This window comes from Rhinoraja longicauda, chromosome 2 (assembly GCF_053455715.1).
Source record: "Rhinoraja longicauda isolate Sanriku21f chromosome 2, sRhiLon1.1, whole genome shotgun sequence".
Classification (NCBI taxonomy): Eukaryota; Metazoa; Chordata; class Chondrichthyes; order Rajiformes; family Arhynchobatidae; genus Rhinoraja; species Rhinoraja longicauda.
In genome coordinates, this window is record NC_135954.1 from 12,959,372 (window position 1) to 12,984,387 (window position 25,016).

Sequence of the window (25,016 nt, forward strand, 5' to 3'; positions counted from 1 at the left end):
CCCAAATATTTCATGCTCTAGTCAAAAACAGGACTGAATTAATAATTGACCCAGCACTTTATGAAATACACCAAACATAAACATGCAGCACAAATCTTAATTAGTTTCACACAAAATGTGTAATAATGGCTTTCAGTTTTAGCTTAGTTTAGAGATACTGTGCAGAAACAGGCCCTTTGGCCAACTGAGTCCGCACCAGCCAGCGATCCCCGCACACTAACACTATCCTACATACTAGGGACAATTTACAATTTTTACCAAAGCCAAGTTATCCTACAAACATATATACGTCTTTGGAGTGTGGAAGGAAACCGGGGTACCTAGAGAAAACCCACGCGATCACGGCGAGAACGTACTAACTACATACAGACAGCACCTGGAGTCAGAATCGAACCCGGGTCTCTGGCGCTGTGAGGCAGCACTCTACTGCTGCGCCACCGTGCCACCCAATATGTTTGCATCCAACATAGGCGATAACTTGGAACCACTGATGACACTTCTGACACTTCAGTCTGAAGAAGGGTCTCGACCCGAAACGTCACCCATTCCTTCTCTCCTGAGATGCTGCCTGACCTGCTGAGTTACTCCAGCATTTTGTGAATAAATACCTTCGATTTGTACCAGCATCTGCAGTTATTTTCTTACACTTCTGCAATGATGATTTTTAAAGCAAAATGTAAACAATATCTCAGGGAGCGGGGATTCAAAGTTCCATAAATATATCTTTTACAATCTCTCACGACCTCTGGATTTCTTGTGCCTAGTTCCAGAGTTTAGATATAAATGAATGACAAGTGGCAAGAGCAACATTTACCAAGCACCATACAGATTAGTGTACTGCACCACGAAGGGTAAAAATCCAAGCTCACAAAGATAACCCAACCAAAGTGATTAATATCTCCTAGTTGTATTCTAAACCACTCAACTGATCAACGTAATCTGCTCAGTGTTGCACAGAGTGGCTCCCATGCAACACCAGAGGCCCAGGCTCAATCCTGACTACAGGTGCCGTCTGTACGGAGTTGTGTACGTTCATCCTGTAAGTGCATGGATCTTCTCCGGCTGCTCCTCCCACACTCCAAAGAGGGAGATGTTCGTTGGTTAATTGGCATCGGTAAAGTTGTAAATGATCTCTATCGCGTAGGATAGTGCTCGTGTACGGAGTAATTGTTGGACGGCATGGACTCAGTGGGCCGAAGGGCCCTTTTCCTGCTCTGTATCTCTAATTTAAAGCCTAAAGTGACCAGCACGCTGACTAACCCCCAAACTCCAGAATGCGGTGGTGAACTGAACTGAGAGCAAACTGACAAACATCACCCACAAAGTGATCAATAAACTGACCAACAAAGTGATCAATAAACTGACCAACAAAGTGATCAATAAACTGACCAACAAAGTGATCAATAAACTGACCAACAAAGTTATGATCAAAACCCTTGCAGGTCACGGGGCGAGCGTACAAACTCCGTACAGGCAGCACCCGTAGTCGGGATCGAACCTGGGTCTCTGGTGCTGTCAGGCAGTATCTCTACCGTTGTGCCACCGTGCAGCCCTTTAATATTAGCCAAATAACTAGTAAGCTGACCGACCATACACAACCAATCTCAGCTGACCCGCACTTATCCTATTGATTAGTACAGGTGTCAGGGATGATGGGGAGAAGGCAGGAGAATGGGGTTAGGAGGGAAAAGTGGATCAGCCATGATTTGATCACCTATTCACACTAGATCTATGTTAGTCACACTTTCTCATCCACTCCCAACACATTAAGGACAATTTAAAGTGGCCAATTAACTTACAAACCCGCACTTTTTTGGGGTGTGAGAGGAAACGGGCGCACCCGGAGAAACCCACGTGGACACTGGGAGATGTGCAAACTCCACACAGATAACATCCGAGGTCAGGATCGAACCTAGGTCTCTGGTGTTGCATAGGGCTACAGAGGTACAGCGCGGAAATAGGGCCTTTGCCCCACCGACCAGCGATCCCTATGCACTAACACTATCCCACACACACTAGGGACAATTCACAATTTTACTGAAGCCAATTAGCATAAAAACCTGTACGTCTTTGGAGTGTGGGAGGAAACCAGAGCTCCCAGTCAAAACCCTTGCAGGTCACGGGGAGAGCGTACAAACTCCGTACAGACAGCACCCGTAGTCAGGATCGAACCTGGGTCTCTGGTGCTGTAAGGCAGCAACTCTACCGCTGTGCCACCGTGCAGCCCTTTAATAAATTAGAGAAGAATGCTGATTGATCATAACTTTGAAAGTTAATATCAAGGTATTTCCAGGTGTAGCCATCTTTGACCAACAATCACCACCTTACTACATCAGTTTAATTTAGATTATTTACATTTACCACAATGCACTGTTGCATCTGTGGAATTCATTGCCACAGACAGTTGTGGAGGTCAAGTCATTGGGTATTTATGAAATGGAGATTGATATGTCCTTGATCAGTAAGGGTGTCAAAGGCAGAGAATGAGGTTGAGAGGGAAAAATAGATCAGCCGTGATCGAATAGCGGAGCAGACTCAATGGGCTGATTCTTTTCCTATGTCTTATGTTCTCATCACGTCCAATTAGATCTCTGAAACACTCCTTCAGCTCTGTAATCCTGCAAGATGAAAGTGTTTCACTTCTATCCTCTCCAGCATCCCCGGGGTTACATCTACCACCACTGGCTTAGGTGCCTTCAGCTGCCACGGCCCCTAAACATTAAAATTCACAGCATCAAATGTTCCTGGAAATTTAGCACCACTTTGCAGACTGAAATGCACAGATTGCTTTGTGTAATCAGCATATGATAACTCAGTCTTTCCAACCTCAGCCAGGAGCTGTTGGCAGCCGATGATTTTAACACTGCTGGGGAGCTATCTTCTCTACAACCAACACCTCGAAGATCTCAGAATAGAGCTTACATTCTCAAGAGCGATTACTTATTAGTTCCTGGCCTTTATTCACAAAATGCTGGAGTAACTCAGCAGGTCAGGCAGCATCTCGGGAGAGAAGGAATGGGTGACGTTTCGGGTCGAGACCCTTCTTCAGACTGATGTCAGGGGGGGGCGGGACAAAGGAAGGATATAGGTGGAGACAGGAAGATAGAGGGAGATCTGGGAAGGAGGAGGGGAAGAGAGGGACAGAGGAACTATCTAAAGCTCCTGGCCTTTGGCAGATGAACATTAGGAAGGAAACGTATAACAACTCCTTGCAATGCCCATGAAAGATGTTTTTTTCTTCCCTTTGTTACATTCTTTGTTCAAACATCGCTGAGGCATAAATTCTCAGATTGAAAGTAATTTCAATTCCTCTGATGAAGTCTAAGGGTTGTATAAATAAAGCTGTGGTTCTGCCAGCTCTCCTTTAATTGCATTTCTAAGTCTGCTCTCCGTTGTATTAATGCAATGATTCCTTTTCTTATGTGTAGGAAGGAACCGCAGATGCTGGCTTACACCGAAGATAAGGCACAAAAAATGCCGGAGTAACTCAGCGGGTCAGGCAGCATATCTGGAGAAAAGGAATATGCGACGTTTCGGGTCGAGTGCCTTCTTCAGACTGAGTGCCAAGGGAGAGGGAAAGAAGAGGCGTGAAAATGTACAGAGCAAATCGGAGCCGTCACCGATGGCCAAGGAAATGATCAGCCATGATCACATTAAATGGCGGTGCTGGCTCGAAGGGCCGAATGGCCTACTCCTGCACCTATTGTCTATTGAAAGGTGGAGCCCACAAAGGTCCATTGTAGGTTGTTGTGGGCTCCAACTTTCCTTGGCCTTCAGTGGTGACTCTGATTTGTTCCGTACCTTTTCATACCCCCCCGATTCCTTTTCTTCGTCAGGCCCCAGCTTTTAATGTGCTTGGTTTCAATACATTCTCTCTCCCTCTCTCTCTCGCTGTCTTTTCCAGTCCCTTTTTGAGAGTTGCACAACTATTTTCAATAAAGACACACGGTACAGGTGGAACTCAGCGGGTCAGGCAGCATCTCTGGGGAACATGGATAGGAGATGTTTGCTATTTAAACTATTTCCAATGTTATTACACTTACGCATTAATGGCCTTTACCCGAGTCATAGAGTCATACAGCATAGAAACTGGCCCAACTCGTCCATGCCGACTAAGATGCCCCATCTCAGCTAGTCCCATTTACCCACGTTTGACCCATAGCCCTCTAAACATCTCCTATTCATGTACCTGTCCAAATGCCTTTTAAATATTGTTATTGTACCTGTCTCAACTACCTCCTCTGGCAGCTCATTCCATTGAGTGAAAAGGTTGCCCCGCAGATTCCCGATAAATCTTTCTCCTCATAAACCCGTGCCTTCTAAGTTCTTGATTCCCCTGCCCTGGGAAAAAGAGTCTGAGCATTAACCTTATCTGTTCCCATCATTGGTCCCTGTAAAAATAACTATTTTAGGTCACCAAGTATATTACAATATCTAGTTGATGTGCATGATGGGCAAGTCATTCAATGTATTAATTCAAGTAATAATGAATAAGTAATTCCACAGATACGGCAACAGTGCTGAGACCATCAGGTGGATATTTTGGGGAAACTAGGAACTGCAGAAGATGGTTTACACAAAGGACACAAAGTGCTGGAGTAACTCACGGGGTCAGGCAGCATCTCTGGAGAACATGGATAGGTGATGTTTCGGTTGGGACCCATCTTGATTGCAGCCCATTCGGCTTGTCAATGCAAGACGTTGATGCACATGGTTCAGATGTCCCCAAGCTCATTTCAGCTCAGAGAACATGGATACGTGATGTTTCGGGTCAGGACCTTTCTTCAGACTGTTTGGGGGGGGGGGGGGGGGGGGGGGAAGAAAGCTAGAAGAGAGGAGCGCAGAACAACCCCCATCCACCCTCACCTGTATCAACCTATTACCTGCCAGGATTTGTACTCCCCTCATCTCTTCTATCCTTCTTCTCCACTCCTCCTCCCCCCAGTCAGTCTGAAGAAGGGTCCCGACTCATAAAGTCATAAGGAATAGGAGTAGAATTGGGCCATTCGGCCCATCAAGTCTACTCCGCCATTCAATCATAGCTGATCCATCACTCCGTCCTAACCCCATTCTCCTGCCTTCTCCCCATAACCTCTGACACCTGTATTAATCAAGAATCTATCTGTCTCTGCCTTAAACAAAATTCAAAACTCAGAAATTCACTGACTCAGTGTCACCTAGCCATGCTGTCTGACCCACTAATTTTCTCCAATACTTTGGTCTAATTTAGATATTTTGTGATTTTTCCCCTCCTACGCACATTTACCAATAACCCGTTACAATTTCGAGAAGGAACATTGGAACTGCAAATTGCAAATGAGCAAGGGAAAGCAAATCAAGATGTGAACGCGGCAAAATCAGAAACGATAAATAAGTAGCAGGAAACAACATCATGCCAGAGATGGCATTCCATGTTCAATTCCTCTTAATACAAAATAACAACTTGTCATGTGCAATTCTACAAAGTATTAGAAACCATTATTTGAACACCAAATGCCTTAAAGCTACATGCACAGAGATTCTGATACAGAATGAAATGAGTGCCACATGGAGTCAGTTTCAAGGCTCTCAGTAAGTTGTGCGGACAGGAATCTGAGAAAATAGGACAAAAATAACCTTGATAACTGGGCAATGTTCATAATCATCTGTCACTTCAAGTGGGACATTATGTTAAAAGTGACACAAAAGCACGCCTTGATGTGGAAATCTGAAGCCCTGATTCTGTGCAGACCAAATGACGCCATTAGATTTCAGTGCACCTCCTGCAATTTTAAGTAATGCCCACCGTCTGTATTGTATTGGCACAGTGCATACATAGGAGGCTGGAGGATTAAAATATTTCTAAAAAGAGAGTACAGACACAAAAAGCTGGAGTAATTCAGCGGGTCAGACAGCATCTCTGGAGAAAAGGAATAGGTGACGTTTTGGGTCGAGATGCTTCATCTTCCTTCTCTCCAGAGATGCTGCCTGACCCGCTGAGTTTTTTTTTTTAGAGATACAGCGCGGAAACAGGCCCTTCGGCCCACCGAGTCCACGCCGCCCAGCGATCCCCGCACATTAACACTATCCTACACACACTAGGGACAATTTTTACATTTACCCAGTCAATTAACCTACATACCTGTACGTCTTTGGAGTGTGGGAGGAAACCGAAGATTTCGGAGAAAACCCACGCAGGTCACGGGGAGAACGTACAAACTCCGTACAGACGGCGCCCGTAGTCAGGATCGAACCTGAGTCTCCGGCGCTGCATTTGCTGTAAGGCAGCAACTCTACCGCTGCGCCACCGTGCCGCCCATTCAGTTATTCCAGCTTTTTGTGTCCATCTTCGGTTCAAACCAGTACCTACAGTTCCTTCCTACCCATGTCCTACACCGAATGGCCTAATTCTACTCCTATCACTTATGACGTTATGACTTACTTTGTCTACAAAGAGAGTAACTGGAGGGAAAGCGTAATAAGAGGAACGTATAAACAAGAGCAGAGGATTCCGCTTCTCAGATCGGCATTATTCAATTAGGCCGCGGCTGACCATAAGTCAATAACACAGATGGCTTGCATTAATTCCATTGTCGTTTAATCCCCTTAACAAATAAAACTCCAGCAGGTGAACAATGAATCCTTCGTAGATCCTGTGCATTGTGACTAGCCAACAATTCGATGTGAGATCCATTCCAACCACGGTTGTTCCAAAGATCGCACCACAACACCTCATCTAAAGCTCCAAAGAGGTAATCAGAGAATACTGCATTGACTTTTAGAAGACTCAACAAATCAGTTCAGTTCAGTTTAGTTTAATGTCACGTGTACCGAGGTACAGCACAAAGCTTTTTTTGTGTAGGAAGGAACTGTGGGTGCTGGTTTACGCCGAAGATAGACACAAAATGCTGGAGTAACTCAGCGGGACTGAAGATGGGTCTCAACCCGAAATGTCACCCATTCCTTTTATCCAAAGGTGCCTCTTGTTCCACTGAGTTACTCCAGCCTTTTGTGAAAAAGCTTTCTTTGTTGCTTGTTAACCAGTCAACGGAAAGACAATACATGATTACAAACGAACCATTCGCAGTGTACAGACACGATAGAACTTTATTTATCCCACGAGATAAAATTGTGGAACGGATGTAATATGTGATTGTAGATCTGCTTCTGTGGCTAGCACGCAAATGGTCGCCTGGGTTGGGCGCCATCTTGGAATACAAGGTTTGAAACCAATTATCAACCAGGCACAAAAGTTATATTTTGTTCAGTGACAAAATGGTAGTTGACGGATTGGACATTGGTAGTTGACAAGTTCCCAGCTGCAATAATATAACTGCCTGGGTCATGGGTCTGAGGTCACCACCTTCAGCCTTTCAGAACTTTATGCATCATTAAGACCATCCTGCTCTTAATGACCACTGTTCATCATTCCCAGATGCACAATGTTTCCATTTTGTCTGTAGAGCACTGCTACCTTAAGAGGAAAGTCACAAAATGCTGGAGTAACTCAACGGGTCAGGCAGCATCCTCGGATAGGCGACGTTTCGGAGTCAGGGGGTATGGGGAGAAGGCAGGAACGGGGTACTGATTGAGAATGATCAGCCATAATCACATTGAATGGTGGTGCTGGCTCGAAGGGCCGAATGGCCTACTCCTGCACCTATTGTCTATTGTCTATTGGGACCCTTCTGCTAGGCTGTTGCTCAAAACTCAGATACACTTGGCGGCACGGTGGCGCAGCGGTAGAGCTACTGCCTTGCAGCGCCAGAGACCCGGGTTCGATTCTGACTACAGGTGTTGTCCGTACGGAGTTTGTACGTTCTCCATCTATTTTCGTATCCTGGCCACAAAGCCGCCAATTCCCACACTAGCCTTCAAGCCAGCAGTCCCGTGACAACTGCTGGATAGTGCACCTGCAGAGGCTGATCAACGACCTGTCTGCCCGTGATGCTTTCTGGTGTTTTATGGTGCGTTAATCAATACACACCATCTTCACTCCCATTTCTACAAAGATGGTTCAAGCGCGAAGGTTTTTCTGAGTTATGTAATAACTCCACCAGGAATTGCACCTGAAAAATGCACTCCCACATAAGTTCATAAGTTCTCGGAGCAGAATTAGGCCAAGTCTACTCTGCCATTCAATCATGAATGATCTATCTTTCCCTCTCAACCCCATTCTCCTACCTTCTCCCCATAACCCCTGACACCCGTTCACCACGTTAGTGTAGAGTTATCCCACTTCAGGTCAGATGCAACATTTATCCAAAGGCAAGGGTGGAATAAAAAGTAACTTGTAGAATCAGTTCATGTATTACAATATCCTCCTTTAAAAAATGTCAAAATGGAGACAACTGTGGACATAGACATGGATCATTCACAAACTCTAATGTTGGCTGAACACAAAATGCTGGAGTAACTCAGCGGGTCAGGCAGCATCTCTGGAGAAAATGGATAGGTGATGTTTCGAATCAAGTTCCAACACCTAACCATTTTCGGACTCAACCTGAAACATCACCTATCCATTTCTCCAGGGATACTGCCTGACTCACTAAGTTACTCAAGCATTTAGTTTAGCTTAGTTTAGAGATACAGGGTGGAAACAGGCCCTTCGGCCCACCGAGTCCACGCCGACCAGCGATCACTAGCACTGTCCTACACACATTAGGGACAATTTACAATTTTACCAAGCCAATTAATGTACAAATCTATAAGGCTTTGGAGTGTGGGAGGAAACCGGAGCACTTGGAGTAAACCCACGCAGTCACGGGAAGAACGTACAAACAGCACCCATAGTCAGGATCAAACCTGCCTCTCTGGCGCTGTAAGGCAGCACCTCTACCGCTGTGCCACCGTGCAGCAACCTTTTGTGTCTATCTTTGGTATGGGCCAGCTTCTTCAGTCTCTTGTTATTACATTTATACTCTAATGTTATCTGTTTCATTTTTGGATTACTAACCACTAACACAAGGCCATTAGCTTTATTAAGCAATGAGGATAATGCAGCACTTCCTACATTTATATTAATTACATTCAACCACAAATCACAGAAATGCCCTTTCTGAAGCAGCTGTGTTGATATTTTTGATTGCTGGGTTTTCAGTCGAAAGGTGAGAGTTACAAGTTTGATAATTTACAATCATTACTAAAAACGGCAAGCAAAAAGCAAAAAAAAACTGCAGTTCGAGTCTGAAGAAGGGTTTCGGCCCAAAACGGAGCCTATTCCTTTTCTCCAGAGATGCTGCTTGTCCCACTGAATTAATCCAGCATTTTGTGCCTATCTTCGGTGTAAACCAGAGTCTGCAGTTCCTTCCTGCACTAATAACTGCAGTTTAGTTTAGTTTAGTTAAGAGATACAGCATGGAAACTGACCCTTCGGCCCACCGAGTCCATGCCAACCCGCCCAGTTGGTGGAAATCGGAACAGTAACAGAAAATAGTGGAAACACTCAGCAGATCAGGTCAAGTCAAGTTTATTTGTCACATACACATACACGATGTGCAGTGAAATGAAAGTGGCAATGCCTGCGGATTGTGCAAAAAAAAAATTACAATTACAGCATATAAATTAAAATTAATACAGAAAATAACATTTTCTGAAAGGTGGCTCTGATGAGGAGTGAACCTAGGTTTAGTTTTTTAAATTTAGAAATACAGTGTGGAAACAGGCCCGTTGGCCCACCAAGACTGCACTGACCAGAGATCCCCACACATTAACACTATCCAACACACACTAGGGACCTTTTTATATTTACACCAAGCCAATTACTTACAAACCTGTGTGTCTTTGGAATGTGGGAGGAAACCGAAGATCTCAGAGAAAACCCACGCAGGTCACGAGGAGAACGAACAAACTCTGTACAGACGGGGCACCCGTGGTCGGGATCAAACCCGGGTCTCCGGCGCTGTAAGGTAGGAACTCTACCGCTGTGCCCACGTTAACATTTCAGATTCTCTGCACTTTCAACGTTAACTTTGTTTCCATCTCTACACGCATTGGCTGATCTGCTGAGTATTTTCTGACTTTACTTGAGATGCATCTATTTGGAGAGCTTTGTAAAATTAACTTTAATTAACAAATCATCAGCCAATAGGCCCTTGTCAGACCTTGTTTTAAGCAAGCAACCTTATTTTTAAGCAAGCAATCCAGCAAGATAGCTTGCTCCTGGGGGTAATCTTGCTGCTTTAGGGTTATTACTATGCGGAAATTGGCTGCAGTGTTTACAGCTTTAGTAGAAATAAAGAACTTCAGTTGCTGGTTTATACTAAAGATAGACGCAAATGTGCTGGTGTAGCTCAGGCAGCATCTCTGGAGAAAAAGGATGGGTGACGTTTTGGGTTGGGACCCATCTTCAGATTGAAAGTAGAGGGTGGGGAGGGTTGAAGAGCTGGAGTTGAGGAAAGTCCAGGACACAATAGGGCTGGCCACGAGTGACCTCAAGCAGGCTGATGCCCTGGTAGGCCCATTGTTCCTTCTTCAGACTGAAAGTAGGGGGTGGGCAACAATGGGCTTACCATGCACTGCCTGAGGTCATTTGTGGCCGGCCCGGATTGCTCTTCGTCTTTTCTCGCTTCCGGCTCTCTACCCGATCCCCTACTTTCGGTCTGAAGAACGGTCCCGACCCGAAACGTCACCCATCTTTTCTCTCCAGAGATGCTGCCTGACCCACTGGGTTATGCCAGCACTTTTTGTGTCTTTGGTGTTAACAGCTTTGACGGCTCTAAAATACCCTGGAGTGCCCCTGAGGTAGGAAAGGGAGGCTTATCAACAAAGGTAGATGTGCTTGCACATGTACATTAATGTCTTTTGAAAATCTTCAGATTGACCACTGACTGATGCAGTGATCTCAGCCACTGCAAAGTGAAACAGCATCGCAATCAAAATGGGTACAAATGACATCTCGGCTGCCTTCCCATGAAAGACTGATCGGCTTATACACAGTTCAATTACAAAAGTACTCAGCACTCAGAAGCTAAGTTTAGTTTAGAGATACAGTGCGGAAACAAGCCCTTTGGCCCACCAAGTCTATGGCAATTTACATTTATACCAAGTCAATTAGCCTACAAACATGTACCTATTTGGGAGGAAACCGGAGATCCAGAAGAAAACCCACGTGGGTCATGGGGAGAACGTGCAAACTCCGTACAGACAGCACCCGTAGTCAGGATGGAACCCATGTGTCTGGTGCCGCAGTGCCGCCCTGTTTATTTGAAATTTTCAAAACAGCTCAAACTTCACCCATTCCCAACGCTTTAAATGTTTTGACGCGTATGCAAGTGTATAAAAGTGAACGATATCTTAAAACTCTCTGAAGGAGTTTTGTCGGTTTTCCTGCATTAAATTCATTCTCATCTCACAAACCCCCATTGATGCAGCAATCAGAGATTGATCACACCAGCGGGATCTGACTACAATCAAAGATTCAGGTTGCTGTCACTGAGAAATGGCAACTGGAATTTATCTGCACATTCCCATCCCAGTTTTTCATCAGCCAGGCTCCGTGGTTAAATATCCCCAGCCTAAAGATTTCTACAACAAAACAAAAACAAAAAACCCCACAAAATTCTTTAAAACTAGATTTACATAATGTATTCAGAGACAACACAAGTTAAATGACACATCGAAGTTCCAACGAATAATTTTTCTTTAGCAAAGTGGTAAGATGGACAGATGGCTCAGAAAACTAGCAAGTGTTTGATATCATGAAACTCCCACAGGAAAGGGGGACTGGGTAGTAAAGTTATTTTAATGAAAAGGAACAATGTTGAGAGCTGATCTTCGCAAAGGAGCAGTTTATGGTTTGCAACATTTGGAGCAGGTGTAACACTTTATTGAAAATCACAACCAATACTTTTTCAGTCAATTTTTCAATTCTATCTTGCCCGCTCCAAGGTGCTGTTCTGATTTGCACAAATAAGGGATCACTGAAGAACTCCCATGTTGAAGTGTCCGAAGCTTGGAGTGAAGTCTTTAGACTTTAGAGATGCAGCGCGGAAACAGGCCCTTCGGCCCACCGAGTCTGTGCAGACCCTGCGGTCACCACGTACACTAGCACTTTCCGACACACACTTAGGACAACTTGCAATTTACAGAAGCTAACTAACCTACAGGTTAGTCTTTGGAGCGTGGGAGGAAACCAGAGCACCCGGGGAAATCCCATGCGGGTCACGGGGAGAACATACAGACTCCACACAGACAGCACCCGTAGCCAGGATCGAACCGGGGTCTCTGGCGTTGTGAGGCATCAGCTCTGCCACTGTGCCATTGTGCTGCCCTCCAAGACATCCATGATATATTAGTCCACCCCATCCCTTCCCATCCTGTCATGTAGGAGGGACTAATAACTGTGAATTGCCCCCAATTTGGGACAGGTTCCCCTGATTCACTGCTTGATATTTTTTGCTATTCCCTTGTGCTACATCCTTCCCGTCATTTCGTGATTTCATATTTCATATTTCAGATACAGCGCGGAAACAGGCCTTTTCGGCCCACCAAGTCCGCGCCGCCCAGCGATCCCCGCACACTAACACTATCCTACACACACTAGGGACAATTTTTACATTTACCCAGTCAATTAACCTACAAACCTGTACGTCTTTGGAGTGTGGGAGGAAACCGAAGATCTCGGAGAAAACCCACGCAGGTCACGGGGAGAACGTACAAACTCCTTACAGTACAGCGCCCGTAGTCAGGATCGAACCTGAGTCTCCGGCGCTACATTCGCTGTAAAGCAGCAACTCTACCACTGCGCCACCTTGCCGCCCTCGCACTTGTCAGTTTAGATGTTGACCACAGCATCGGGTTACACAGTCCTATTCTTACCCCCTATTTCTCCTCCGTTCCAGCTACCTCAATGGGACACAGAACCGCCTGAGCTACAATTGTTGACACAACTCGCATTAATCCATTTTAAGCACAGTTCACATCCAATTTAAAGGAATTCTGCCCTAACAGAATTTGTGTGGGAAGCAACTGCAGATGCTGGTTTAAACCGATGATAGAGGCAAAAGGCAGGAGTAACTCTGCGGGCCAGGCAGCATCTCTGGAGAAAAGGAATAGGTGACATCTCGGGTCGAGATCCTTGGGATGTTGTCTCGTAGCACATGCAAGATGGGAGGTCTTTCACAAATGACAAAATCGAAGGATTTGCGAAGTTTGGGTGAGTCTCAACCTGAAACCTCACCATTTCCTTTTCTCCAGAGATCACCCCAACATGAATCTGCAAACAGCTCAAAGTTACTTCAGAGAATTCAATGAAATTGAGTCAAAAATTACACCGTCTCATTAACCACACTTAGCTAGCTACTTATTCACATTCTCTTCCAAACTGGGTTCCTAAATATGAAGTTAAATGTTATTTTCATGGGTGGATATCTCAGATGATGAAGTCTCTGCAGCAAAACAAATATTGCTTTAAATTTCTGTTGATAACAGTGATGGTTAACATTTCAATCTTGGAAGCGTTTCCCACCATGGATTTGGCAATATTACTAACCGTTAATACAATATGATTGCACACTTAATGAACTATTAACACGACTTGTTCTATACACGGCATTGGGAGCAGTAGAACTATGAAGTGATGATTATTATCAATGAGGTTCAAAAATCCGCTGGTTTTCCCTGTAAGCTAATATGCACACGGGGATAAATCCGATGGGAAAATTAGGATCCACAAACAGGGAGAGAAAGAGAGAGGGGAAAAAACGAACAGCTGCGAAACCTGAAAATCTCAAAGCTACTTATGCCAGGTACGACAAAACAGAGGCATAACATGCCAGTCAATTTTTAAAAAAACCTTCTGCATGCAAGGAATAGGTCCAATTCTGTGCAGATAACAGCTACTCACACAGATGCTGCTGGTCCATAGTGGCAGGTTGCAAATCTTTATTTACGGAGCTCTAAAGGAACAGGGAAGGGTGTGGGGCGGGGGGTTGGAGAGGTGGGCGGCTGCCGGGGAAGAAACTATCTTTCTCCAGGACTACCGGCGCACGCTATGAAACAGACAGCCTCTCAACGGAGCTCTTGCGATGCAGAATGCTTCAAAAGAGAACACTTTCAGTCCGTCCCAGGCAGGCGAGCTGGAATCAATTTGAAGCGGCAAAGCTCCAAATCTGAAGGGGAGTGCGCGGCTTTGCATGTGTTTATAGAAATAACCTCCACCTGCCGGAGTGCGGATTGGCCAGTGTGGTGGCGCTAACTTCCAATCGCGGGAGGTGGCTAAAGATGTCGAGGAGGATGTCCTGCCCACTCCTCCAGCTTCCCTCGGTGCTGCGAGCATCATGCACGCACTAACAGCCCGGTCTCATGTCTGGCAGCCTGTCAGGCAGGAGATGTAGGGGCAGGACAATTAAACGGCGACAGAGAGGGAGAGTGTGAGAGAGAGAGAGAGAGATCAAATTCATTAAAATCACCAATATGTCATGGAGTGCAGGGAGAAAAAGAGCCTAGGTTCAGTAATTACCATTTCCCATTACCATGGAAACAGACTCCGGTAGCAAGTCAAGATCTGTTGTGAACAGCTGCTGTCAGCTTCATTAGAGGCACCACCGGCCCATCCTTTTATACTTGTTCCTTAATTTTAACCTACAGGCTGACAGAATCTTTCTTCCAACTGCCGGCTGGACTGATACGTTCTTCCATTTTTGCCCTCAGTCCAAGTTCCCCGCAGCGAGAGAAAAAGACACGCAAAGAACTGGAAATTGCTTAATATAACAAATAGTTCAATTGAGAAATCGGACTACCTGAAAATTTTGACTTCGCCGATAAAGCAAGTTGAGATTTCCCCCCACCAGTGTTATAAAACAAGGCATTGTTTTTTTGCAGCTGATTTTTCAAGCATCCTAACGTCACATCGAGATTAATGGGCAATAAATTTAATTGCCGTAGCGGGGATTATAGTGGTGGTTTGGAAATGTTGCAGTTCACGCTGCCTTATTAACTATTCGATGAAAGTTGCAATGGGGAGGACCTGTCATTTGTAATTTATTCAAGTGCTTCTACTTTGCTCCCAGAATGATTGAGAATGTCATGGGCTTCGTTTTTGACTGCCAGCTTCTGAACAATAGGCTGGACGTGCATTCTGCTGTTGAACATTACAAACACCAAATAAGCTACAAACTGCCTTGGTTTGCAGTAGAGATCACAAGCTTTTGTTTGCACTAACATTAGGTTTTTTTAAAATGTTACTGAACTTTCTTTTGTTGACTGTTTTATCTGTAATTACTGTGATAAGATCTTAAGATCGTAAGTGATAGGAGTAGAATTAGGCCATTGGGCCCGTCAAATCTAAGATGCCATTCAATCATGGCCACCCATTCTACCCATTCCTTCTCTCCTGAGATGCTGCCTGACCTGCTGAGTTACTCCAGCATTTTGTGAATAAATACCTTCGATTTGTACCAGCATCTGCAGTTGTTGTCTTATATTCAATCATGGCTGATCTATCTCTCCCTCTTTACTCCAGTCTCCTGGTTTCTCCCCATAACCTCTGACACCCGTACTAATCCATTACAGATCTGTCATGCTGCTGCAAGTAAGAATTTCATTGTTCCATTTTTGGTACATACGACAATTAAGCATTCTTGACTGGAGGACACAAAGTGTTGGAACAACACAGTGGATCAGGCAGCATCTCTGAAGAGAAGGAATGGGTGACGTATCGGGTCCTGCTGCCTGTCCCGCTGAGTTACTCCAGCCTTTTGTGTCCATCTTCATATATTTCATTGCTGTTTGTGGATTGGGGTGGTGGGAAAATGGAATACTGCTTTTAACAAATTTGAGGAAGGATATTCTTGCTATTGAGGGCGTGCAGCGTAGGTTTACTAGGTTCATTCCCGGAATGGCGGGACTGTTGTATGTTGAAAGACTGGAGTGACTAGGCTTGTATACACTGGAATTTGGAATGGTGAGAGGGGATCTTATTGAAATGTATAAGATTATTAAGGGATTGGACACGTTAGAGGCAGGAAACATGTTCCCAATGTTGGGGGAGCCCAGAACCAGGGGCCACAGTTTAAGAATAAGGGGTAGGCCATTTAGAACGGAGATGAAGAAAAACTTTTTCAGTCAGAGAGTTGTAAACCTGTGGAATTCGCTGCCTCAGAAGGCAGTGGAGGCCAATTCTCTGGATGCTTTCAAGAGAGAGCTAGATAGAGCTCTTAAAGATAGCGGAGTCAGGGGGTATGGGGAGAGGGCAGGAACGGGGTACTGATTGTGAATGATCAGCCATGATCACATTGAATGGCGGTGCTGGCTCGAAGGGCCAAAATGGCCTCCTCCTGCACCTATTGTCTATTGTTTATTGTCTACTGTCTATTAACATTGCAGCACTGCATTTAGCAAGATACTTTCGTTGTGTTAAAAATACTGTGGGACATGTTTAATTGAAGAGAGATGCTAGCATCAATTCAAACCACTCTCTTTTTCTGGAGAGTCCACCTCTGTACTCTCGCAAAAGCTACATGACTAGGTGATCAAATATGCAAAATGTCTTCTTTTACCTGACATAGCAACAGTACAATAACTTTTAATGTGAATTCTTCTGCTCTGCTAATTCAATTCAAAACATTATTTGGCACTTTCTGCAGTGAGGGATAGTGCTTGTACTTTAACCAATTCATACTCCTTTTATTGGAAACATAGAAAATAGGTGCAGGAGTAGGCCATTCGGCCCTTCGAGCCTGCACCGCCATTCAATACGATCATGACTGATCATCCAACTCAGTATCCTGTACCTGCCTTCTCTCCATACCCCCTGATCCCTTTAGCCACAAGGGCCACATCTAACTCCCTCTTGAATATAGCCAATGAACTGGCCTCAACTACCTTCTGTGGCAGAGAATTCCACAGATTCACCACTCTCTGTGTGAAAAAAAACTTTCTCATCTCGGTCCTAAAAGACTTCCCCCTTATCCTTAAACTGTGACCCCCTTGTTCTGGACTTCCCCAACATCGGGAACAATCTTCCTGCATCTAGCCTCTCCAACCCCTTAAGAATTTTGTAAGTCTCTATAAGATCCCCCCTCAATCTTCTAAATTCCAGCGAGTATTGTTCATCTCTGCTGCCGCTTGGCACACTCCAGATTCCCCAATGATACGTGGAATATACAGAGACTTGACATGATGCATGGCACGGTTTAAATTAAACAGATCATTAGTGTGAGAGGCAGTGAAAGGGATACCAAGGAATACTAACTGCATCAAATGCTTTGTTGTTGACCCGAAATGTCAGATATCCATGTTCTCCAGAGACGCTGCCTGACCTGCTGATTTACTCCAGCACTTTGTGCTCTACATAAGATTCCAAACATCTGCAGTTCCAAATGGTCTCTCTCTGTATTTTTGATACGGGGATAATTCAGTCACAAAATTAAAAGTTTTAGATTTAGATTTAGAGATACAGCGCGGAAACAGGCCCTTCGACCCACCGAGTCCGCGCCGCCCAGCGATCCCCGCACATTAACACTATCCTACACACACTAGGGACAATTTTTACATTTTACCCAGTCAATTAACCTACAAGCCTGTACGCCTTTGGAGTGTGGGAGGAAACCGAAGATCTCGGAGAAAACCCACGCAGGTCACGGGGAGAACGTACAGACTCCGTACAGACTGCGCCCGTAGTCAGGATCGAACCTGAGTCTCAGGCGCTGCATTCGCTGTAAGGCAGCAACTCTACCGCTGCGCCACCGTGCCGCTCCTTGTAGCTGAACCACCAAATTGATAATAAAGCAAGGATGAGCTACTTGGATGCACGTTATTTGGTCTTTCACACAATAAATATCCAGATAATAGACAATAGACAATAGGTGCAGGAGTAGGCCATTCGGCCCTTCGAGCCAGCACCGCCATTCAATGTGATCATGGCTGATCTTTCTCAATCAGTACCCCATTACCCTGTAATGACTTATCTGCCTTTAAAATTCAACATACTAAACGAATAAAATAGTTAAATCAGAGTAGTTGTCAAACATCAGCGAGAGGAAATCCTGTAACCTCTCTAAACAATAATTAGATCCTTGGGGAAATGAAGAAACAAGCAGTGGATTTGAACCTAATTGTTTGTGATTTTATACCTTTCAGTGCCATGTTTCCACGAGGGTATACCACCTTACATTAAGGAAGAGCAATCTCTGGGAGTACAGAACATAAATATTAAAATCTGGGGTGTCACAGTGGCGCAACTGGTAGAACTGCGGCCTCACAGTGCCAGCGAGCTGGGTTCGATCCTGACCTGGGGTGCAGTTTGTGTGGAGTTTGCAAATGCTCTCTGTGACCGCGTGGGTTTACCGCGTGGGTCTCAAAGACATGTGGGTTTGTCAATTAATTGGCCACTGTAAATTACTCCCAGTGTGCAGGGAGTGGAGGCGAAAATGGGACAACATAGGACTATTATGCGGGGCCTGTGTGGGTAGGTCGCCTCGGTAGGGGTCGAGCTGTCTGTCCGTGGGCATGGGGGAAGAGAGAGGAAGTTTTGTTGCCTTCTATCACAGTGTTTGGAGTCACTGTGACGGATGTTTGTGTTGGGGTCGTGTGTCTTGTGTTCTTTTTTTTTTGTGTTCTGTGACTGCTGGAAATGTAATTTTGTTCGGTATCTCGGTATCGAATGACAATAAAGCTCTGTATTGTATTAGGGTGGTTGAGTTTAGTTTAGAGATTCAGCATGGAAACAGACCGTTCGGCCCACTGGGACCGTGCCGACCAACAATCACCTGTGTTGCACTACACACTAGGGGCGATTTTTACAGAGGCCTATTAACCTAGAAATCTGCACATGTTTGGAGTATGGGAGGAAACCAGAGCGCCCGGATCTAGAAAACCCACGTGGTCACAGAGAGAACGTACAAACTCCATACAGATTGAACGTGTAGTCAGGACTGAACCCGGGTCTCTGGCGCTGTAAGGCAGCAACTCTTCCGCTGTGCCACTGTGCGGCCCACATTGAAAACGGCTGAAACGATGGCCGGCGTTAACTTGGTGGGTTGAAGGACCTGTTTCCGTGCTGTATCTTTCAATTCAGTTCAAAAAAGCATCTTCCTCTCTCATTCCCATCACCCATTCCTTCTCTCCCGAGATGCTGCCTGACCTGCTGAGTTACTCCAGCATTTTGTGAATAAATACCTTCGATTTGTACCCCAGCATCTGCAGTTATTTTCATATATATCTTCCTCCACAAACTGGGTTGTCTCAAGTAAAGCTCCATGCAACACCTGATTTAAATTGCCTCCTCTCACTTCTCCGCGTTTCTAACGTAGTTGTTCACATCATCTCAAGAAAGGGTGTTTGGGTAATTCCTTGCAGCTTACCTGAATTCCACCACAATTGATTACACCCCATTTGCACTTTTTAAAAAACGGAGAGCATTCTTCCTTATTTCACACCAACTTGTTCTTTTTACTATGGAAACCATCAGTTCCTGCGATGCTAAAGCTCAGACAATTAATGCTAACGAGCTGGTGAAAGCTGTTCCAAGCTGTTAGTAGATATCTTTGGAGTGATGATTGCTGAGAGCAGATTTCTTTGGCGTAAGTAACAATAAACCCTAGAAATGGCAGCAAGCAGCAAACTATCTGATTTTTAGATTTAGATTTAGAGATACAGCGCGGAAACAGGCCCTTCGGCCCACCGAGTCCGCGCCGCCCAGCGATCCCAGCACGTTAACACTATCTTACACACACTAGGGACAATTTTTACATTTTACCCAGTCAATTAACCTACATACCTGTACGTCTTTGGAGTGTGGGAGGAAACCGAAGATCTCGGAGAAAACCCACGCAGGTCATGGGGAGAACGTACAAACTCCGTACAGACGGCGCCCGTAGTCAGGATCGAACCTGAGGCAGCAAATCTACCGCTGCGCCACCGTGCCATTAGTGAGCCCAGCATCAGCGTCATCAGAACCTGAGTCTCCGGCGCTGCATTCGCTGTAAGGCAGCAACTCTACCGCTGCGCCACCGTGCCTCAGAATGCCATCTGAGAATGCCATTAAATGTAAAGTGATTGCTCACACTGCGGCTCGTCATATTTCTCTGCAACCACGAATTTTCCTACACCATTGATTTTCATTTGTGTTTTATTTTTAGCGCCTCCGCTCAAGTTCAGGTTTATTGTCATATGAATGAGTATGGTGAGGCACAGATACAATGAAACATCTTGCTTTCTGCAGCATCACAAGCACGGGGACACAGGCAAACACACAGAAACAAATCATAGGTAAATGACACAAAATTCTAAAAGAAAGAAGACTATGCCAAAAAAAAAAGCAAAAATGTCTTTCCCTCTTTTCCCAGAATCAGAAGAACATTTCCCTTGCTCCTAACTCCGCCTTCCGATATCTCTACATTCACTATGTAGTATAAGAAAATAACTGCAGATGCTGGTACAAATCGAAGGTACTTATTCTCAAAATGCTGGAGTAACTCAGCAGGTCAGGCAGCATCTCAGGAGAGAAGGAATGGGTGACGTTTTGGGTCGAGACCCTTCTTCAGACTGATGTCAGGGGGGATATAGGTGGAGACAGGAAGATTAAGGGAGATCTGGGAAGGAGGAGGGGAAGAGAGGGACAGAGGAACTATAGGAGGGCAGGAGTAATCACACAGGGGGGAGCAGTGAGAGAGCACGTTGCTAAACACTCGTCGAAGAGAGGAGGAGAACTTCTTCAAAGTGGACATACCTTGAGGAGAAATCGCAGTGGAGCAACAGGTAGTGTAAGAAAATAACTGCAGATGCTGGTACAAATCGAAGGTATTTAAGAAATTCACTGATCACCTCCACAATTTGCAGACTTAGCAGGTTTTCACTTCGAGTTGATCTGGTTCACTCCTCTACCTCCACCTCCACCAAAATGTACTCTCCTTCCACATCAGGGAGGCAAGGCGGTAGAGTTGCTGCCTCACAGCGCCAGAGACCCGGGTTCGATCCTGACTGTCGGTGCTGTCGGTACAGAGTTTGTACATTCTCCCCGTGACCACATGCGTTTTCTCCGGGTGCTCCGGTTTCCTCCCACTCCTCAAAGACGGACAGGTTTGTCGGCTAATTGGCTTGACATAATTGTAAAATTTCCCCTAGTGTGAGTAGGATAGTGCCAGTGTGCTAGGATCGCTGGTCGGCGTGGACTCCGTGGGCTGAAGGGCCTGCTTCCGTGCTGCATCTCTAAACTAAACTAAAGAGATTCCTCATAAGACACAAAATGTTGGGAGTAACTCAGCGGGACAGGCAGCAACCCTGAAGAGAAGGAATGGGTGACGTTTCGGGTCGAGACCCTTCTTCAGACTCAACCCGAAACGTCACCCATTCCTTCTCTCTGAGTTACTCCAGCATTTTGTGTCTATCTTCGGTTTAAACCAGCATCTGCAGTTCTTTCCTAAAGAAATTCCTCCTCAGATAGACACCTCTCTCGATAGACAATTCCTCATCATCTCCATTCCAAGGGTACCCTTTTATTCTGAGGCAGTGCTCTCTGGCCCTAGACTCTTCCACCACTGGAAACATCCTCTCCACATCCACTTTGTGTCGGGCTTTCAATCAATGCCATTCAATGGGTGAGTAATGGGTGCTTTTTATCATTTTACATTCGGTGTAGCTTGTTCTTTGCTCAGCAGCATGCACTTTCAGACTCATGGCCTCTTTAACTTACCTGCCAGATGGTAGGGTATCAGATGTGATGATTCCACAGATGGACGGGCTGCTAAGAGTGGAAATCATGAGCAATAATTTCTTGCTCTCCTCCATCATCCCTCAAACAGGACCTGCCCAACCAGCTGTCCATGCCGACCCACAGTGGTAACCTCGTGTTGCTGCAGTCCATTTGAAAACAGGAGTATTTCTTTGAAAATACCTGACATGATTTTTTAATGGATTATTTTCTTTGAGTGATGGTAAACTGTTTTTTTTCCGGTGGAAAAAAATACCTCGGAAGTTGAAACTACGAGATGGTGCATCAAACTATGACGTTGTGATCAAACCATGTAACCATGAAATTAGTTAAAGTAATTCCATATAGTTTCATTTCTGGACCCTTCTTCAGACTGATTGAGCATCAGTCAGAAGATGGGTCCCAACCCAAAACGTCACCTGCCCTCGATCTCCAGGGATGCTCCCTGACCAGCTGAGTTACTTCATCACTTTGTGTCTTTTCTTTTGTAAACCAGCATCTGCAGTTCCAACTGGATCATTTTAAAAATTGTTACTTTCATATTAGCCAAAGATAAATGGCTTTATCTCTTTACCCTTTATATTTACACTGTGGACAGTTAGATTGTAATCATGTACACTTGTTTCTATGACTGGATAGCACTCAAACAAAAGCTTCTCGTTGCACCTCGGTACACGTGACAATAATAAACAAAAGTAGTCAATCAGTTTGTTTGGGAAACACTTGGAGGATGTTGGCGACGATCCAACTTTGGATATGATGAGCGTTTGTCGGCTCTGGGCCTGTACTCGCTGGAGTTTAGAAGGATGAGGGGGAAACCTCATTGAATCTTACCGAATAGTGAAAGGTCTGCAGAGAGTGGACCTGGAGAGGATGTTTCTAATAGTGGGAGAGTCTAGGCCATAGCACTGGAATAAAAGGACATACCTATAGAAAGGAGATGAGGAGGAATTTCTTTAGTCAGAGGATGGTGAATCTGTGGAATGAATTGCCGCAGTCGGTATTTTAAAGGTGCAGATTTACAAATTCTTGATTAGTAAGGGTGTCAGGAGTTATGGGGAGAAGGCAGGAAAATTAGGTTAAGAGGGAAACATAGATCAGCCAAGATTGAATGGCGGAGTGGACTTGATGGGCCGAATGGCCTAATTCTACTCCTATAACTTATGAAACTGGGGGAGATGAAATATTGTCAGACCCTGGGAAGAATTTGGGACGTAAAGGTAGGAAGAGTAGAGAACAATGCATGTGTGTGTGTGTGTGTAGGAAGGAACTACAAATGCTGGTTTTCACCGAAGATAGACACAAAATGCTGGAGTAACTCAGTGGGTCAGGCAGCGTTTCTGAAGAAAATGAATAGGCCACGTTTCTTCTTCCGAGTCATTGTATATGTGGAGCCTCCGAGAATGGGCTGGGTCATGGAACCAATTAAAGAGCTCTCTCAAACTTATTTGGAAAAACTGTGTGTTCTCCTTCTGCACTCTACTCTTTCCTGTACGAACTTTAAGTAGTTTGTTTCTTTCATAGCCAAAAGGGAGTACTCGTCAATTATGTACCACATACTTTTTGAAATAATTTGTAATGATCAGTCTGAAGAAGGGTCTCGACCCGAAACGTCACCCATTCCTTCTCTCCTGAGATGCTGCCTGACCTGCTGAGTTACTCCAGCATTTTGTGAATAAATACCTTCGCTTTGTAATGATTAATTGATAAATATGTTGGCACTGCTTAAATCTTTCAGAAATTTGGTCTAATATCCAATTTGTGGATTTTTGCATGCCCAATACATTAGCCATCAGATTCTCAGAAAGCCCTGTTTGTTGACAGCACAAGATAAATCAGCAACACCATTTTAGTGAGAGTAGATACAAGGAAAAAGGGTCTTGACCCGAAACATCACCCATTCCTTCTTTCCCGAGAGGCTGCCTGACCCGCTAAATTACTCCAGCATTTTGTGTCTACCTAGGAAAAAGACAGATGCTGGTTTACAAAAAAAAGACACAAGTGCTGGAGTAACTTAGCGGGTCAGGCAGCATCTCTATAGAACATGGGCAAGTGACGTTTTGGGTCGGAAGCCTTCTTTAGACTGATTGTAGTGGGGTCGGGAATAAAGCTGGAAAACTTTATAGAAACATATAAAATTCTTAAAGGATTGGACAGGCTAGATGCAGGAAAAATGTTCCCCATGTTGGGGGAAGTCCAGAACCAGGGGGGTCACAGTTTAAGAATAAGGTGTAAGCCATTTAGGACTGAGATGAGGAAAAACCTTTTCAATCAGAGAGTTGTGAATCTGTGAAATTGTCTGCCACAGAAGGCAGTGGAGGCCAATTCACTGGATGTTTTCAAGAGAGAGTTAGATTTAGCTCTTAGGTCTAAAGGAATCAAGGGATATGGGGAAAAAGCAGGAACGGAGTACTGATTTTAGATGATCAGCCATGATCATATTGAGTGGCGGTGCTGGCTCAAAGGGCCGAATGGCCTACTCCTGCACCTATTTTTCTGTTTCAAAAAGAGGAGCAAGTGATAGGTGGATATAGATGTGGAAGGTTAGATGATAGGCAGATGGTGGATAAAGGCCAGAGATGAAAAGACAGATATATGAGACAATAGGATTGAGGAGTTGCAAATTGTGCTCGAGAAAGGAATGCAGGTGGAGTGGAAGGAGATATAGGTGCGAATCCAGGTGAGGAACAGGGGTAAGAAGGGAGAGGGAGAGGGTTTTATAGTTACCTAAAATTGGAGTGATTGTTACATTGTAAATTACATTTTGTTGATGCAGACTTTTTAGATAGAAACACAAGACTTAAATGTTTACATCTTGTTTATGTCTATTGAGTCACATGACAAAACAATTAGCAGCTACAATTGATTAAGTAGAAGCCAATCAATCTCTCATTGAACAAGTACAAACTAATTAATGTGCCATTAGTGCAACCTAAATGATCAATATGAAATTAACTTGAATCTGAACAAATTGAAAATTGTTCCATTCATTCAAAAGGTTAAAAAATAACGTCACCCATTCCTTCTCTCCAGAGAAGCTCCCTGTCCCGCTGAGTTACTCCGGTATTTTGTGTCTACCTTCGATTTAAACCAGTATCTGCGGTTCTTTCCTGCACAGTCTCTCTTTTTAATTCCTATGATTGGCCTAATGTCAATAACCACCACAAATATATCACTGTAAAGGGTGGTGGGTGTATAGAACAAGCTGCCAGAGGAGGTAGTTGAGGCCGGGCTAATCCCAACGTTTAAGAAACAGTTGTAGACAATAGGTGCAGGAGGAGGCCATTCGGCCCTTCGAGCCAGCACCGCCATTCAATGTGATCATGGCTGATCATTCTCAATCCTGCCTTCTCCCCATACCCGCTGACTCTGCTATCCTTAAGAG

At 44.8% G+C, this 25,016-nt stretch overlaps 1 protein-coding gene across 5 annotated transcripts in view; it reads right to left on the reverse strand.

Moving 5' to 3' along the window:
* The window catches only part of elmo1 (engulfment and cell motility 1 (ced-12 homolog, C. elegans)), a 308,339-nt gene that overhangs the window by 69,307 nt on the left and 214,016 nt on the right, over nucleotides 1–25,016 (reverse strand). The window contains exon 1 of one of the 5 annotated variants that reach the window (XM_078415065.1): nucleotides 13,826–14,217. The exons of the other annotated variants lie outside the window; for them this stretch is intronic. The gene's annotated coding sequence lies outside the window, so the exon portion shown is untranslated. Of the gene's footprint in view, nucleotides 1–13,825; nucleotides 14,218–25,016 lie in introns of those variants that run through there. 5 annotated transcript variants of the gene reach the window in all.